Source organism: Culex quinquefasciatus, chromosome 2, assembly GCF_015732765.1.
Source record: "Culex quinquefasciatus strain JHB chromosome 2, VPISU_Cqui_1.0_pri_paternal, whole genome shotgun sequence".
NCBI lineage: Eukaryota > Metazoa > Arthropoda > Insecta > Diptera > Culicidae > Culex > Culex quinquefasciatus.
In genome coordinates this window covers 170,735,184-170,750,676 of record NC_051862.1, presented here as the reverse complement: position 1 = coordinate 170,750,676, position 15,493 = coordinate 170,735,184, and the positions used below count along the sequence as shown (strand labels likewise).

Here is a 15,493-nt window from a genome sequence, read left to right as displayed (position 1 = left end):
AGCGATAAAAAATCAAATAAGAAATTGTTTTTTTTTTTTCATAATCATAACCTATAACTTTGGAGATGACATCAAATCGATTTCGAATAGATTTTCGAATATCCTCATGCCGTTTTGTAAGTTCAGCCCCCAAAATTGTTAAACTTATTTTGACACAGCAAATGCATGGACAAAGTTTCATTCCAATTTAAAAAATACATAGATTTGTGACTTGCGAAAATGTAGAAATTGTACTCTTCTATCAAGATGTTAATAAAGCAGATGCAAATATTTTTCAAAGTTTTTGTCCCTCGGCGGCATATTTTTATTATAAATATTGAAATAACAATCCATAGTTTTAACATTTGCTTGGAAAAAGTGTTTAAAATAGCATTTTACACTAATTCAGTTGTTTTGCAATCATTAGTTTTCAAAAAAAAAAAAAATTGACGAAAACAAATTTTTTTTTGCGATAGCAAACATCGAAAATTTTCAAAAACTCAAAAGTTTTTTTTTATTAACCCAAACCTGCTTAAAATGATTCTAAACGCAAGGGAATGCAATTAAAATTGATTTCAACTGATTTCACTTAAATTGCCATTGACAGTTTGGAGTTTTGTGAAAAAATATTTGTTTGCCTCCTGATTTTTTGGGCCAACTTTGAAGGGGGCAAGATAAAAACTTTAAATAAAATTTGTACCAGCCTTAGTAAAGAACGGAATTTAAAGGCACACCTTGTCTCTTCAGTATTTTCAGTAATGCCTTTTCCTACAAAATCAACCAATTCACAATTTTTGAAACTAAACATAATATAACTTTAAGTAGACCGATTTCCCATATTCAGCACGTAGCATTCGCAACGCAAACACCGCCCTCGTGTGCACTTTCGTGCCGAGAATTCTCAATGAACCTTCACCGACCCCAGACCAACCAACCATCATCACCATCTGATGCATCCTCAATGAGCAGAGACACTTCATTAGCGCACTGCTTGCCTTATCAATGCCACAACCGTTACACAACCATCACGAATGAAACGAGTTCAATCTCTTCTAGATTCATTCTCCTCGCTCAGCCTTTTTCAATCGCGACTCGCGAGTGAGTTTCGGTGTGTGTGATGAGATGATATTTTTAACCTTTTTGGGACGCGTGTGTTGCATTTGTGCATCTTCGAATGCCGATGCCCCTTCGGTGCGTTGAACTATGCTCTGGTTTTTCTTATTTTCCACCAGCGCGCAGCTGAGTTTGAAAAATTCCCCCCGCAACATCGTCACATGACTATGTGATTGTGTGAGAATCGCGTACGGCTCTCTTTTTCCACCAGAAGTATTAGTAGCACCTAGAACGCCATAGATTACGGTTTTCACTTTCTGTTTCATCCTGACTCACCACAAACAGCACACTTAGACAGGCCCTCATCTAGTTAGGAAAGGCTTTTACTTTTGGTTTGTTTTGTTTCGTGTCTCTTTCACTCTGGCGCGTTGTGTTGACCTCGTTACGTTCGTGAAAATGTGCGCCGCTACCAGCATGATGGGTTTGTTTAATTTTATTACAATTTGTTCTCTCCGGGTTTGTTAAAAAGTCGTTTTCACTTTCAACCACAGAGGCGTTTATGTGTGTGTGTCAATTGATATACTGCTATAAATGGTCGACGTTGACAAAAATATGAATTACTTTAAATGTGATATAACTCAATAATGTTTTGAGGTATTTAATATTCAATTTTATAAAAACAGATGTTTATTTTTTTAAATATTTCAATAAGGCTGTTGCAAATGTTTTTCATAGTTTATGTCGCCCCTCTTCAAATCGCTCTGATAAATCAGGGGGCACAAAACATTCATAAAACTTCAAAATTTTAAAGGAAATAGAAGTCTAACCAACTTAAAACAATTTTACTGCGTTTAAAAACATATTCAGCATGTCTGGGATCGATCATAAATATTTTCAATTTTTGTGAAATTCCAATGTACATTACCGCAAAAAGATTTTTAACGACAGAAAAAAAATCATTCAATACTTGGATATTTTGAAAACTAATGATTGCAAAATGCATTTGAAAACAGTTTTTCCTAGGGACCTACATAGGGAAATGAAATGTTCTGGGAGAAAATTCAAACACCCAAAGTCATTCAAATTTAAGGTTGAAAAACTTGTAGCTTTTCTTTGGTGCTGGCACTTTTCTTGTACCGAACAAGCACAAACATAACAAAAACTACCAGTTTATTATCAACAACAGTTTTACAATACTTGTGATTGTTATAAGTTTCGTGTTTTTTGCCAAAATTATTTTAAATTGATTCCGACCTTGTTCTTGCATGATCTTGTTGCTCGATTGGAACCCCGATTTGACAGTTCGATTGGAACCCTGAGAATGACATTTCGCCTCTCCATATAGGCTCTCTAGATTTTCCATTCAAAATTTAGACCCTCTACTGCCCAAATTTTATTCGAAATTTGTTAATTTTCCCTTGTTCAGGAGATCATTTTGAGCAACTTTTGTTCTACGAAAAACTTTATTTCTCTTGTTTCATTTTTAGTTTTTGCCATCCTCACCTTACTGAGGAAAGGCTATAAAATAACTCGAAAACTGAACTTCTCAATTAGACCTCCATGTATACCTTTCGACTCAGAATCAAATTCTGAGCAAATGTCTGTGTGTGTGGTGGGATGTTGATCAAACAATTGTCACTCGATTATCTTGACATTGGCTGAACCGATTTTGTCCGTTTTGGCGTCATTCCATAAGTCGCTATTAAACATTATGCGGTTTAGTGAAGTACTTCAAAAGTTATGCTAAAAAACGATTTTAACAAAAGTCCGAAAGATGGTAAAAAGGGTGGTTTTTGTAAGCAAACCCGGCATGTTATACATTTTTAGAAAGGTATTTAAAAGACCTTTCCAACGCGACCAATATATTGAAGATCTGACAACCCTATCAAAAGTTATTAGCACTTAAGTTTTATTTATGCACTTTTTGGAGGCCGGATCGCAGATATTTTGATGAAAACGTTGTCCAAATATATCATGCGACCTATTTTTGGATAGGTAATTAAAAGACCTTTCCAACGAGCGTGTCTATTTTGGATAGCATAAACCTCTAAATGTGAGGAAGGCACCAACCACCTAAGGGTGGATTAAGTAACTTAATCTCAGAAATTGAATTTTGGATTTTCAGATCTTTTTGATTTTTTATTTTATTTTATAGTTCCTTTGGCCTTGGATTTGTTTTTAAATCTTATTAATATTTTCGACTATGTTTTTAATTTGCATTTATCTTGTTTGGTTTATGTTTGTTTTTGGTAGTTTTTGGCCTATTCTACCACCTCCTATCATTACATTTAGCGTATCAAATTTTTTCATGTTTTTACAGTCACTTTTTCAATTTTTTGTTTGTTTTCACATTTTCTGCTATAACATCATTCAAGTTGTAAAAAAAAAATGCGTAACGGCATTGTCTGGGACAATGCATACTTCTTTTTACTTGAAATAAAAGAAAAGTTAGTAAAAAAACACAGCCAAAGTTGACCTCTAAAAAAACGACATTTTTAAAAACATTGGCAAAGTCACATTAAACAAGTAAAACTTACAACCTATAAATTTTCTGAAATTTTAAGAGCTCTTCTTTCCAATGCTTTTTAAAGATCAAAAATTTGTTGAAAAATGGATTTTTGGCGATTTTTTCAATCGAAACCCGTCTAAATGCGGGGTTGGGTTGTAGAGGGTTAAAACCATGGCTGGTAATTATTTTTTTATATTTTATTATTTTTTTACCCCTTGGCACAAATATTTTGTTTGAAAAAAAGTTGTGATAAATTAATTTTTGGAAACTGTGAAGAATTTTCGTCAGTTTAAATTTTGATTCAGCCATTATAATTTTATTTTTGCTGCAATATCTCCGAAACTAAGCACATCCAGATCGTCATATTTTTAAAAAAAAGAATCAGTAAAATAATTAAAAAAAGCTGTATTTGTTTTGTTAAGCAGTTTTTAAATCAAGTATAGTCAACACTACTTAAAAAGCAGTTATTTAGATTTATTGATAATTTTAAAAAATATTTAACATTTCTAAATGCTTAGCAAACAAAAACATAATTTATCTTCCAAATTTTTAAATATTTTTTTTCTTATTTTTATAACATTGAACGCAAATTGTTCATCGTTATTTTAATATCTTCATTAAAAATAAAAAATAAAAACGCTTTCTCGTATTGCTACAGCAGTGTTGTAAAATTTAGTTTCACAAGCTTTTCGGAATTTGGTGGGATAAATAAATTTTGCTGGAAGTGTACAATCAATTATATGCATTTCTTAGAATTTTCTAATGAACTATATCTTCGAAAAAAAAGTTCTAAATCTAACAAGCAATACTTTTTTTCTGCGGAAATTGCTTCCAAAACGCTTGTTGAAATCTTGTGAAGCAATTGATTTAAAAAAAATTACTTTAAATGAATAACTCAAATATTGCGGCATATCAATAAAAACAAATTTCACGGCCAGGGGCAAATTTTTCGGAATACGCGACTTCTGCAAAATCGCGAAAATTAGTTAAATACCACATTTTATAGCCAAAATTACCCAAAGTTTTAGCTATATTTACTTAAGTATAAAATAATAATAAAACAGGTTATGAATAATTAGTCAAAATTTTCCCTAAGCTCTACAAAAATGCATAATATATAATATAAAATATAATCACAAGTTTGATTATACTAACTTTATTTTTTTAATGTTTGAAAATCACACGAACATTATCAATTTTTTTTTAATTGCATTTGGATGAAAAAGGTGTTTCAAATTGCATTTTATTTACACTAGCCAAACGTTTTGCAATCATTAGTTTTCAAAATATCTAAGCATCGATTTTTTTTTTGTTAACTAAAAATAAAGCTTTTTGTTTTACTATATATAGGAATTTTACAAAAATCTAAATATTTTTAAACGAGCCAAAACATGTCACTTAAGAATATAAACGAAAAAAATGCAGTTAAAATTGTTATAAAAATTTGGAAGTTTTTCGGAAACATTTATTTTTAAATTTGCATTTTAAACAAAGTGCAATTGATTTTAAAAAATCTGCCCACCGTCAAATAAATAAGGGAAAACAAAAACTTCAAATAGTTTACTACAGCATAGTATAATCCGAATGTCTGAGTTTTGATTCTTTGATAAACATGACAATCATTCTGAAAATCTCGGAATTCGATAAATAAATAAATAAAGCACAATATATGAACATTTATGAGTTTTTATTGACTCAATGAACAATGCATTTTTTAATTTTTTTGTTTTCATGTAAATTGGGCTGGTATCGTAACACGGTTCATCCGAGATTCAATCAAAAATTCGCTAAATATCATAAACGTATATTTGCTGCTGAAGTTTTTTTTCCTTTTTTATAACCTATCCAGTTTTATTTTATTAATAAGGCCGTTGCAAATATTTTTTGAAGTTTATGTCCCTCGGCCCTGACTAAAGTCGCCGAAATTAAAAATTGAAATTACAAGCCTAGGTTTCAACATTTGGATGAAAAAAGTGTTTTAAAATGCATTTTACAGGCGTAGAGTTGCTTTCCAATCATTAGTTTTGAAAATATCGAGGTATTGAGGTGGGACTGTACATGGGTATTTCATGAAAATTTAAAATGTTTTCAAAGGAGTTCAAACTTGCTGAATATGATTATAAACGCGGGAAATGCATTTTAACTGGTTTTCAGTTGATTAAATTTTAATTTTCATTAAAATTTTAAAGTTTCTCGAAGAAATATTTTTTTTGCCCCCTGATTATTCAGGCCAACTTTGAAGAGGTGACATAAACTTTGAAAAATATTTGCAACGGCCTAAACAATAAAAGTGTATGATTTTATCTAAATAGACAAATTGCTCCTTTTATCCTTATAGAAAATAAATAAGAAAAAAATCTTGTAAGAAAATAAAAAAAAAAGATTTTTTTTTCAATTTGTCTCTCAGCTCGTCTCTGATTCATTACACTTTTCAAGCCATATCTAAAAAAATTAAGCAAGATATATCACGAAATGTTTCGTACTGTATTACAGTCACATGATACAGTTTACATGATTTTACTCAACTTTTACCATACGCTCTTTTCAAATGCTTCTCTCGTTCAGCACGACAACGTTTATTTTTCAGCGCTCGTGCTTGTTTGTTTTTCCCTACTCGTATCAGTGCTCTCGGTTTCATACAAAAGTAAACAAAACAACATCCAAGAACGCATCACGCACCAAATGTGTGTGTGTGTGTGTGTGTGTGTGTGTGTGTGTGTGTGTTGTCTCTTGCCGGCTGAGCGCACATGTGCATTATTTTTAAGTGAGCGCTAGTGAGAGAGAGAGAGGAAGAGAAACAAAAAAAGAGCAAAAGAGAGTGTATCGCGAGTTATCAGCTTGATTCGAGCTTCATCGGACCTCGAATGAGCGGCCTTGTCGATTTGGATGAGGGGTTGGTGCCAGAGGAACACGAAAGGGAGCTAATTGCTATCATCAGCTGGTTGTGTGTTTGTGTTTGTTTTTGTATGTTTGTGTTTTTATGTGTTGGTCCCTCGATATTTACGATCGACACTCGCGTTGTCCTAGAATCGTAATTGTGCTTCGACCTTTTGATGGAATTTGGTGTAAAGTTGTTGGTTAATTTTGAAAGTGAGCCTGAGCAAGAGTTCAGAAAAAAGTCCCCTACAGAAATTGAGAATCGATCTCGAAACCTTTGTCTTGTCAAATCTGTGCCTTTGCAGTATCGGCCAGCATGGAGCGCAATTTTGTTGCTTATTTAGTTAACATTTTAAATAAGATTTATTCAATTAACTTGTATACATCAAGATGACATCAATTATGAAATTAAACTTTGTGGGCCCACATCAAGTTCAAGCGCCCTTCATAAATTATAATTTGTTTAAATCTCGGAAAAATGACGCGATAATTGGATTTTTTTTCCTTAAACGATCATTAGCCCGTAGAGGCAGCAAAAAACAACAACTCAATTTAGCTGGCGTAAAAATCTCTCAATTTCCTGCACCCGTCTTGAATTTTTTCCAGCTTTGACGCCTCCAAGAAAGCCGGCCGGCTTTGGCCTGTTTCGCGGAGCCTTCGAGTGCGCCACGTGCCGCTGTCATGTGATGAAAATTGATGACATTATTTTGCCTACTTTCAGGCGATGGAGAGGGAGAACAAACAGCGCGTCAAAGAAAGAAACCAACTTTTCCGTGCCAACCAAAAATTGTCCCCGGCGTCGTTAAGGGAGGAAACCCCGACAAAGTGGCCAAAACAGATGGCCACTTGGCGGTTGCTACGGCTGCCCTAGGTTTGACCCGTGGAGAGGGGCTTTTGACCTGGCAACAACGAATCGAACGCGCGTACAAAGGCTGGCTTGATTGTGGATTCCTACCAATTGGGCACGATGACCGCAAATGAGGTCTTCGCGGTGGTGGTCAACCGCAGTGTCCGCGCAGCCCCCAGGAAAACTGCAACCATTTGTTGTGGTTTGCTGCTGCGGTTCGGACGGAGTCTAATGAGGGTGGCCACTTGGCGACTTGGACGACGGGTTTTGGACAATTTAATGGACAGTCAAAACTATGTGGTTCTGTGATTAAAACAAAAACTCATGGTACAAATATTTTTTTCTGCTTAAATTAACTTTAAAATTTTGGCATATGTTTTTAGGATAAATCTTTTTCACAACAGACAAGTGCGAGAAAAAAGGTACAACTTTCTGCTGGAATTGATGTTAATTTCAAGCGAAAAATTCCGTAGTAACTTTTCAAAAGGGCGAAACCTTGGATGTAAACAAACGGTCTATTCCATTCACTTCTACATTATGAACACCGCCTACTTAGATAATTTTAATGATTATAATAATTAGTTGAAACTTGAAAATTATTTCAAATTTTGATGTACTGTATGGAAATTGTTTCATCAGAGTATAATTAGGACATTTTTAAGTCTTAAATACTGTTTCGATTTCTATTTAAAATGTAATGTAGAATCTAAAAATTCAGTCGATATATATATTTTTTTTGCAATTCCGTTGTGCAACTAATTTCTTTTCCTGTCATTCTCGAACAACGAAACCTACTTTTCTCTACAAAAATAACAGAATGGAAAATAAATACCGTTCAATAACAGTGCTGAAAGGTCTTCTTTTCAGCACTGAAAAGAGTGCTGAAAAGTTGGACGCACTAGTATCGAAAAGCAACATTTTTCAAATTTTTTTTGTTTTGAACAGTGAATTTACTTAACACATGGACGTTTGACATAAAATTCCATTAAAAAACTGTTTTAAGGAATTGCAAAAAATATTGTAAACAACTCATTGCAAAACATTATTTTTTCAGCACTCGTCTAATTTATCCAACTCGGTAAACCTCGTTGGATTAATGTACGACTCGTGAGGAAAAAATCTTTTTTTTTTTTTTTTTTTAAATAGTTCCACTTTTCCCAATTTTCAAGCTTTTAAGTGCTCTTAAAACTGCTGTCCTATTCAGACTGTAGTCCCGATTCACCCCAGTTGACGGTAAATTGGTTTTGGAGTGAGCTGATTTTTTTTAAATCTTATACAATTTTAAAATCGATCATAAAATTCGTTCTTAAGATTTATTTTAAGAATATTTCAAAAGGCATTTTGTATGGCCAGCTGTCAAAATTGTATGGAGACTTGTATGGACTGACTTGTGTGACTTCTGAAGACTTCTGTGGTCATACAAAATGTACAAAAAAAGTTTTATAAAACAATACTTAAGGGGTTACATACATGTAAATCGACAAAAAGTCATAAGCTGGTGTGAGCACAAACTTAATTTTATTTAAAATCTGTTTTCAGGGCATTAAAATATACATTTTCATCTGTTATCAAAACAAATTTGAAGCCATTTGGTTGTATCATTGCCGAGATACAGCTATTTGAAGTAAGCAGTTTCAAAAAACGGGTGCCACGATATCTCAACACTGCCTTGACCGAATCGGCTCAAAATTTTAGTGAAGACTCATTAAATCGGTCCTGTGTGCATGACGAAGGCCCTTTTTCAAAAAGCTTATTTAGAAAAAAGATATAATTATTTTTGTGTTTTTCGTATAAAAAATCGTCAGTTTTTGATTTTTGTATTTTTTTAAAAAGCAACATTTCAAAATCGGGCTTCGTCATGCACACGGGATGTGTCTCCACTCCGAATTTCAGCCAATTTGGTCCATCCCATCTCGGGATATCGTGGCACCGTAAATCAACTCGGTGTTTCGAGAAAAACGCTCAGAAAGTTTGACAGTTCGCTTTGCGCACGGCAATATATTTAGCTAAAAATCGTCTCTAACTCAGTTTAATCATGTAACATCTTAATGAAAGTTTCAGGAGTGATTGAAAATCATCTTTTTAGTGGATTTAATAAATTTTCTGTACTTTAATTTTAAAATGATCGAATGTTGAGTTTTATATTAATTTAAAAGATTTAAAAAAATCAATTTTATCAAGTATTTTTATCGAAAAAGTTGTTTTAGTGGCAAAAAAAACGTACGATACCGTTTTTTTTTGGAAAAATATACAACTATGTTAAAAGGGACCTACCAAGGTTGTTAATGGATAAAATTATCCTCGATAATATTATCGTCTAATGATCTATCTAATCTATCGTTATTTCGATAATTCTATCGGCGATAATGATTTTTGGACGATAACCAGGGGTGCATGGAGCGCGAACAAGAGCTGATTCAGCGACAATCATGGGTTGTAACAATCTGCGATCGTAACAACCTCTGACTGAAAGTTTATTTTTTATCTCGAGAGAGAAAACCCTCATGACTCTCTCGAGTCGTCTCTTGTAACAACCCGCGACTCAACTTTTGCTGTCGCACAGAGAGCGCTACCGATTGCTTTTCCTAGCAATCACTGAAGGTGGAACCCAGTGAGCACCGGGGTGGTCTTGTCGGCGCGAACGCCCTCATTGGTTACTGTGATTTGCGCGCCTCGTGTTTTCTTTTTGCTTGCTTACGCAATGCAATTCTAGCAAGAGTTTCAATGTTTCTTTTAAAAGCTTCTATAAGAAATTGGTTTGCTTGTTTACAGGACATATAAAAAAACCTCACGATTTTTGTGCAATATTCTTGAAAAAGGCGAGAAAATATATCTTTTTAAACAGCACCAAGGAACGGATTCAGTGTACAGGGTGTATTTTATAGCACATGTTAGCCTTTCGAAGGCCTACAAACCTCGTGGCTCGTGGTCATGACCACTTATAGCACCAATGGCTAGCATCTTGTATTTTGATACAGACTTTCACACCCGGGTCACCTAAGTGTGAAAGTATGGTTCGGGGAGATGAAGCCGAATTCCTGCGCTTTAATTCGAACCAGCGACTTTTGGGATAGTTAGTCCAGTAAGTTCGGATATAAGTCGGCTCTTTTACGACAATTTGCGGTGTGATTTGAAATACAGAGTATCAAAAAAGTGTCCGTGCAGCCCTCTCCTTTTAAGCTGCATATTGGCCCTATTTAATAGTTTCTTCACAAATTTTAAGCCATGGTACAGTATGTATTTCACCAAAAACAACTTATTGCTTTAAAGATTTCCAAAACGATCTTCAAAAATCCCCTTCCCAAACATTTGAACCCTAGCATTGTTGTTAAATTAGAGGCATTTAAACTATTCTCAGTATCGTACATATCAATTTATCAAAAAGACGAAGTTCAAAGTTGTGACCATTTGATGCAAATCTACACTCAAAGTAAAAGTCACTCTATGTACTAAAACAGATATAAAAATATTAAATAAACTGATTTTCAGAATAAACCCAAATTATCTAAATACGCTAAACTTAAAAAAATATTTATGATTGTTTCCAGATTATTGTAACTATTTTTTTTTTCAAACATTGTATTTAAAAACGTTACTTAATCCACCTTAAGGTGGTTGGTGCCTTCCTCACATTCTAGTTGTATTTTATGTTTTATTTACAAATTATTTAAGATTTTTTTAATAGGTCAAATACTATCAAAAACAAACATAACCTAAACAAGATAAATGCTAATAAACATTCCAACGCCCAAGGCTTCAAAAAAGTTGGAACGGTAACTTCAACTCAATGGTTCTCGAGCATAACTCAACCAATCAAGATGATTCTTTTTTCCAGTGATTTGTTAGGATGTCTAGATGATTCTAGAACTTTGCAGAACTTAATTTGATCAAATCTGTATATTTTGCGATCAAAAACATCGTTCCACCTTTTTTTTTCGCTGTAAAAAAAAATCGCCAAAAATTCCGCGGAGGCAATCGTGTTAAAAAAGGTGGAACGATGTTTTCGGTCGCAGAAATTACAGATTTGTGCAAATCAAGTTCTGCAAAATTTTAGGATCATCTAGACATTCTTACAAATCACTGGAAACAAGAATTGTCCCGATTGGTTGAGTAATGCCCGAGAACCAGCGAGTTGAAGTTACCGTTCCACCTTTTCTGGGAGGCTTGGGCGTCCGTGTAAGTTGGGCATGCGTTGGGCGTTCCAGTGTTAAAAAACTAAAAAAAGGAAACAAGAAAAGCATAAAATAAGTGAAGTAAAGTTTTTCGTAGAACAAAGGTTGCTCAAAATAACCTTTTTCAAAAAAAATGCAATAGAGGGTTAAGGGGATTGACATTCAGGTGTCCACGTGGTTTGTGAATGGTCCCTACAGTATACAGTATCTTATAAGAATGAAACGAATCATTTACTTCCTGATTCCTTACATTTGTCCCGCAGTTTCTAAATGAAAAAAGTTTTTCAAACAATAAATCAAACTACTCATATTTCCCTAAAATATGTCGAAACTTGGCATTAATGCCAATCGTTTGAAAACTAGAAATACAGGGTTAGGGTTAAATAAAATTGAAAAGTTATAGCATTATGGATTTCAATTTGTTTTTGTAAGATTTTCCAACAGGTAAGGTTCTTCTCAAGATTATTATTTTTAAAACATGTACTGGGGTAGGCCACACAAAGTCCATGCACTATTTTGGAAAAAAAAAGTTTTTGCAATAGTGTTAAGAAAAATAGTTACGTTAAAAATTCTTAGTTTAAATTCCGGGGTGACTTTGATAGTCATAGTTTTTCTTGTCAAAATCATATTTAAGATGTTCAAATGTTATTTGTACGTTAAATGTACCGTCACTAAAGTAGCTGATATAGTTTTTAAGCAAAAAAATCAATGTTTATATTTAGTTAACTAAGTGTATAAGCTTTTTAGCAAACTAAATATAAATTTTAGGTAAAATTGTTAAAAAGTCGGAATTTTACTTGAAATTTGTTAAAACTAGTTTTGTTTGTAAAATTATCGATTTATATTGCATTGTATACTGAATTCGAAGCACAAACACAAGTTTTCATATTTTACATGAAATTTGTTCAACTGAGATTGCCTATAAATGTGGAGATTTTTTTAATTGTGTTTTAAAAACACATATTATTTATTATTTACAAACTTTTTTAACCTTCTCCTAGTGGAAAATTGTCCAAAAAATCCGAAAATGCATTCCGTTTTCCGATTCAATATCATGTTCATTGAGAAAATCAGAACACTTTGAGAAGTTTAAAATAATGAGTTTCATCACCATTTTCTTAACTTTAGTTTACTAACGTTTTAAACTTTTCAAAATTTCATGAAAAGTTCTTTTTGAGATTCTATGAACACTTTTCTACCACGGTCAGAATGATTCTAAACAATTCCGTACGTATTTTAATTGTATTCTTCATTTTGCGGAAAAATCGCAAACCTATCAAAGTCACCCCGGCTATCAAAGTCACCCCGTTTTACGGTACAAAAAAAACCCGTTGCTCTTTTGTTTGGAGGTAATTCTTGTCGAAAGCGTTTCACCACATCACGCATTTTTATGCAGTTAACAGCTTGTGCAACTTTGTTCAACCTTTACTTCAAATTTAACTGCATTAACACACAAACACGTTCTTTGAGCTGAAACAAACGGAAACGCATTCAACGTGCTCATGCAGTTTTAATGTGTTTAACACACTCCAGAAATAAGTAATCGATTAAATTCATTTATTATAATCGTTCATATTAAAACTAATCGTTCTAGAAAACTTTAAATATAAAATACAATTATTCTCAATAAAACCATATAATCGTGGTCCTGCCCTTAAACACCAAAATCGTCTCTTGTAACAATCATGGATTGTTACAAGTCGCGATTTTTGGAAATCGCTCTCCGCTCGCGATTCAAGATTCGTTGCGGTCCCAAATAAACAAACCCCTTGACGACGCGAATCGGGTGAGATCGACCCAGTGGATGATTGTGAACGATCGCTTTGGTGTGAGTTCCTTCTTGGTTACACAGCGGGACTAGCAACGCGTTGTTTTTCTTGAGAACAGTGGCGCTTACTGTGTGTGTATACCTTCACTCATTGATCGCGCGATGCGATTTTTTAGCGACCCTGACGATAACTGATTTTTAAGATCTTTCTAAAATCAACTTAATTAAACCAAAATCATGTTAAATTTTCATTTTTTTCACTTCAAAATATATTTTTTTAAATGTAGTAAGTTTTGAAGTATAAATGTTCAAAATTGTTCACAAAACACCGTATTTTTCTAAAGTACTCAAATTTTCATAATTTGCAATATGGGTATCAAACGAAGCGAAATTTGGTATGCTTGTTCACTTCATTAGAGTTTTTTTAAAATACTAAAATTTTCGCAAAATTTCGTATTTTATTCAAAAACACTAAAATTTTCAAAATTTGCAAACGTATTGCAAATTATAGAACCTGAATATTTTCAAAAACTTACGATATTTTGTGAAAATTGTAGCGATTTACAAAAAATAACGAAACTTTATATTTTTTCCGTTTTCAGGAGGTCATTTTGAGCAACTTTTGTTCTACGAAAAACTTTACTTCTCTTGTTTTATTTTTTTCTTGTTTTATTTTAAATATTTTAATTTGCATTTATCTCGTTTAGTTTATCTATATTTTTGGAAGTATTTGGCCTATTCTACCACCTCCAATCATTACATTTTGCTTTTCTATTTTTTTCATGTTTTTACAGTAATTTTTTAAATTTTTTGCTTGTTTTTTACATTTTCTGCTCCAGAATGGCACCATTATCTTTTAAATTGTAAAAAAATGCGTAGAGGGATAGTCTGGGACACTTAAAAAATTACTGCATACTTCTTTTTACTTAAAATATAGGAAATGATAGTAAAAATCAGCTCAAGCTGACCTCTAAAAAACTTACACTTTTAAAAACATTTGCAAAGTCACAATAAACAAGTCGAACTTCCAACCCTTAATTTTTTTAAAATTTTAAGAGTTCTTCTTGCCAATGCTTTTTAAAGATAAAAAATTGGATGAGAAAATTATTTTTGGCGATTTTTTAGATCGAAGCCCGTCTAGAGGCGGGGTTGGGTTGTAGAGGATTAAGTGAAAATGCTTTCAAAATTTTGAAAATTTGAGTACTTTCGAAAAAATTAGATATTTTGTGAAAATTTTAGTATTTTCCAAAACAAAAACTCTAATGAAGAGAACAAGCATTCAAAATTTCGCTTCGTTTGATATGGTTTTTTGTGAACAATTTTGAGTATTCATACTGTGAAACTTACTACATTTTAAAAAAATGTATTCTTTGTGAAAGCATTGAAAATTTAAAATGATTTGGTTGAATTAAGTCGATTTTAGAAAATTTTTAAAAATGAGTTATTGACGATAACGATAGAATCATCGAGCCAATATAATTTTATCGTTAACAACCTTGGTACCTACATTAATTGTATTCAAAAATGAACTTTGTAACGTGTTTCAGCAATAAAAGTAAGAAATCGCACAAGTAACCGAAAGTTTTGATTGAATAGCAGATCAAACATTGAGCATACTTTAATTCAGCGCATCGGATAAAAACTTTTCCCAGTTAAAACAAGTCATCACAACTCAGTAAATTCATCGTACCAACCCAGCAAAGAAGATCAATGTTCCCTTCCAAACTTATCTCCAACTCCTGATTAATTGAATTTTCATTTATTCAAAGCGCTCTGCTCTTAACTGGATGAACTTTTCTGAAAAGTTTGCTCATACATACGCAAGCTCCACGAACTCGTCATTTGTCACGTTTATGAGCTCAAAGTTTACGCTGCCAGGCTCGGTATCGCTGAGCTGTGCCTTATCATGTGGATTGCAGCAATGAAGGATGGTTGCCTGCTGTTTGTTGTCTCTACCTGGCTGCAAACGACAACTTGTTGACCTCCGCGCGTCAAATCGTGTCAAATCGTGAGGCACGGTGGGAAATGTTTATTTTTTGTGAAATTAAATTGAAGAGCAGGGAGGTTGCTAGAAAAGGTGGCAACAAGTGTAACAAAAAGAATTTGGCATTGGTTGTCAGCGAATTTCCGGTTGGGTTTCTTCACATTTTTCACGGTGCTTCTCCGGAACTCGGTCCCGATTCCCGTGGGCCATCCCAAGTGGTTCAAGAGGTGTGATAATGAAAATATACAACATACCTCACCCCTTACCCCGATAAGGATTACGTTTATCAGAGAACGAATCACTC

The 15,493-nt window shown here is 33.3% G+C and overlaps 1 protein-coding gene across 2 annotated transcripts in view; it reads right to left on the bottom strand.

The window, feature by feature from the left end:
• Positions 1–15,493, bottom strand: part of LOC6041375 (facilitated trehalose transporter Tret1) — a 98,153-nt gene that overhangs the window by 14,738 nt on the left and 67,922 nt on the right. The gene's annotated exons all lie outside the window — the stretch shown is intronic.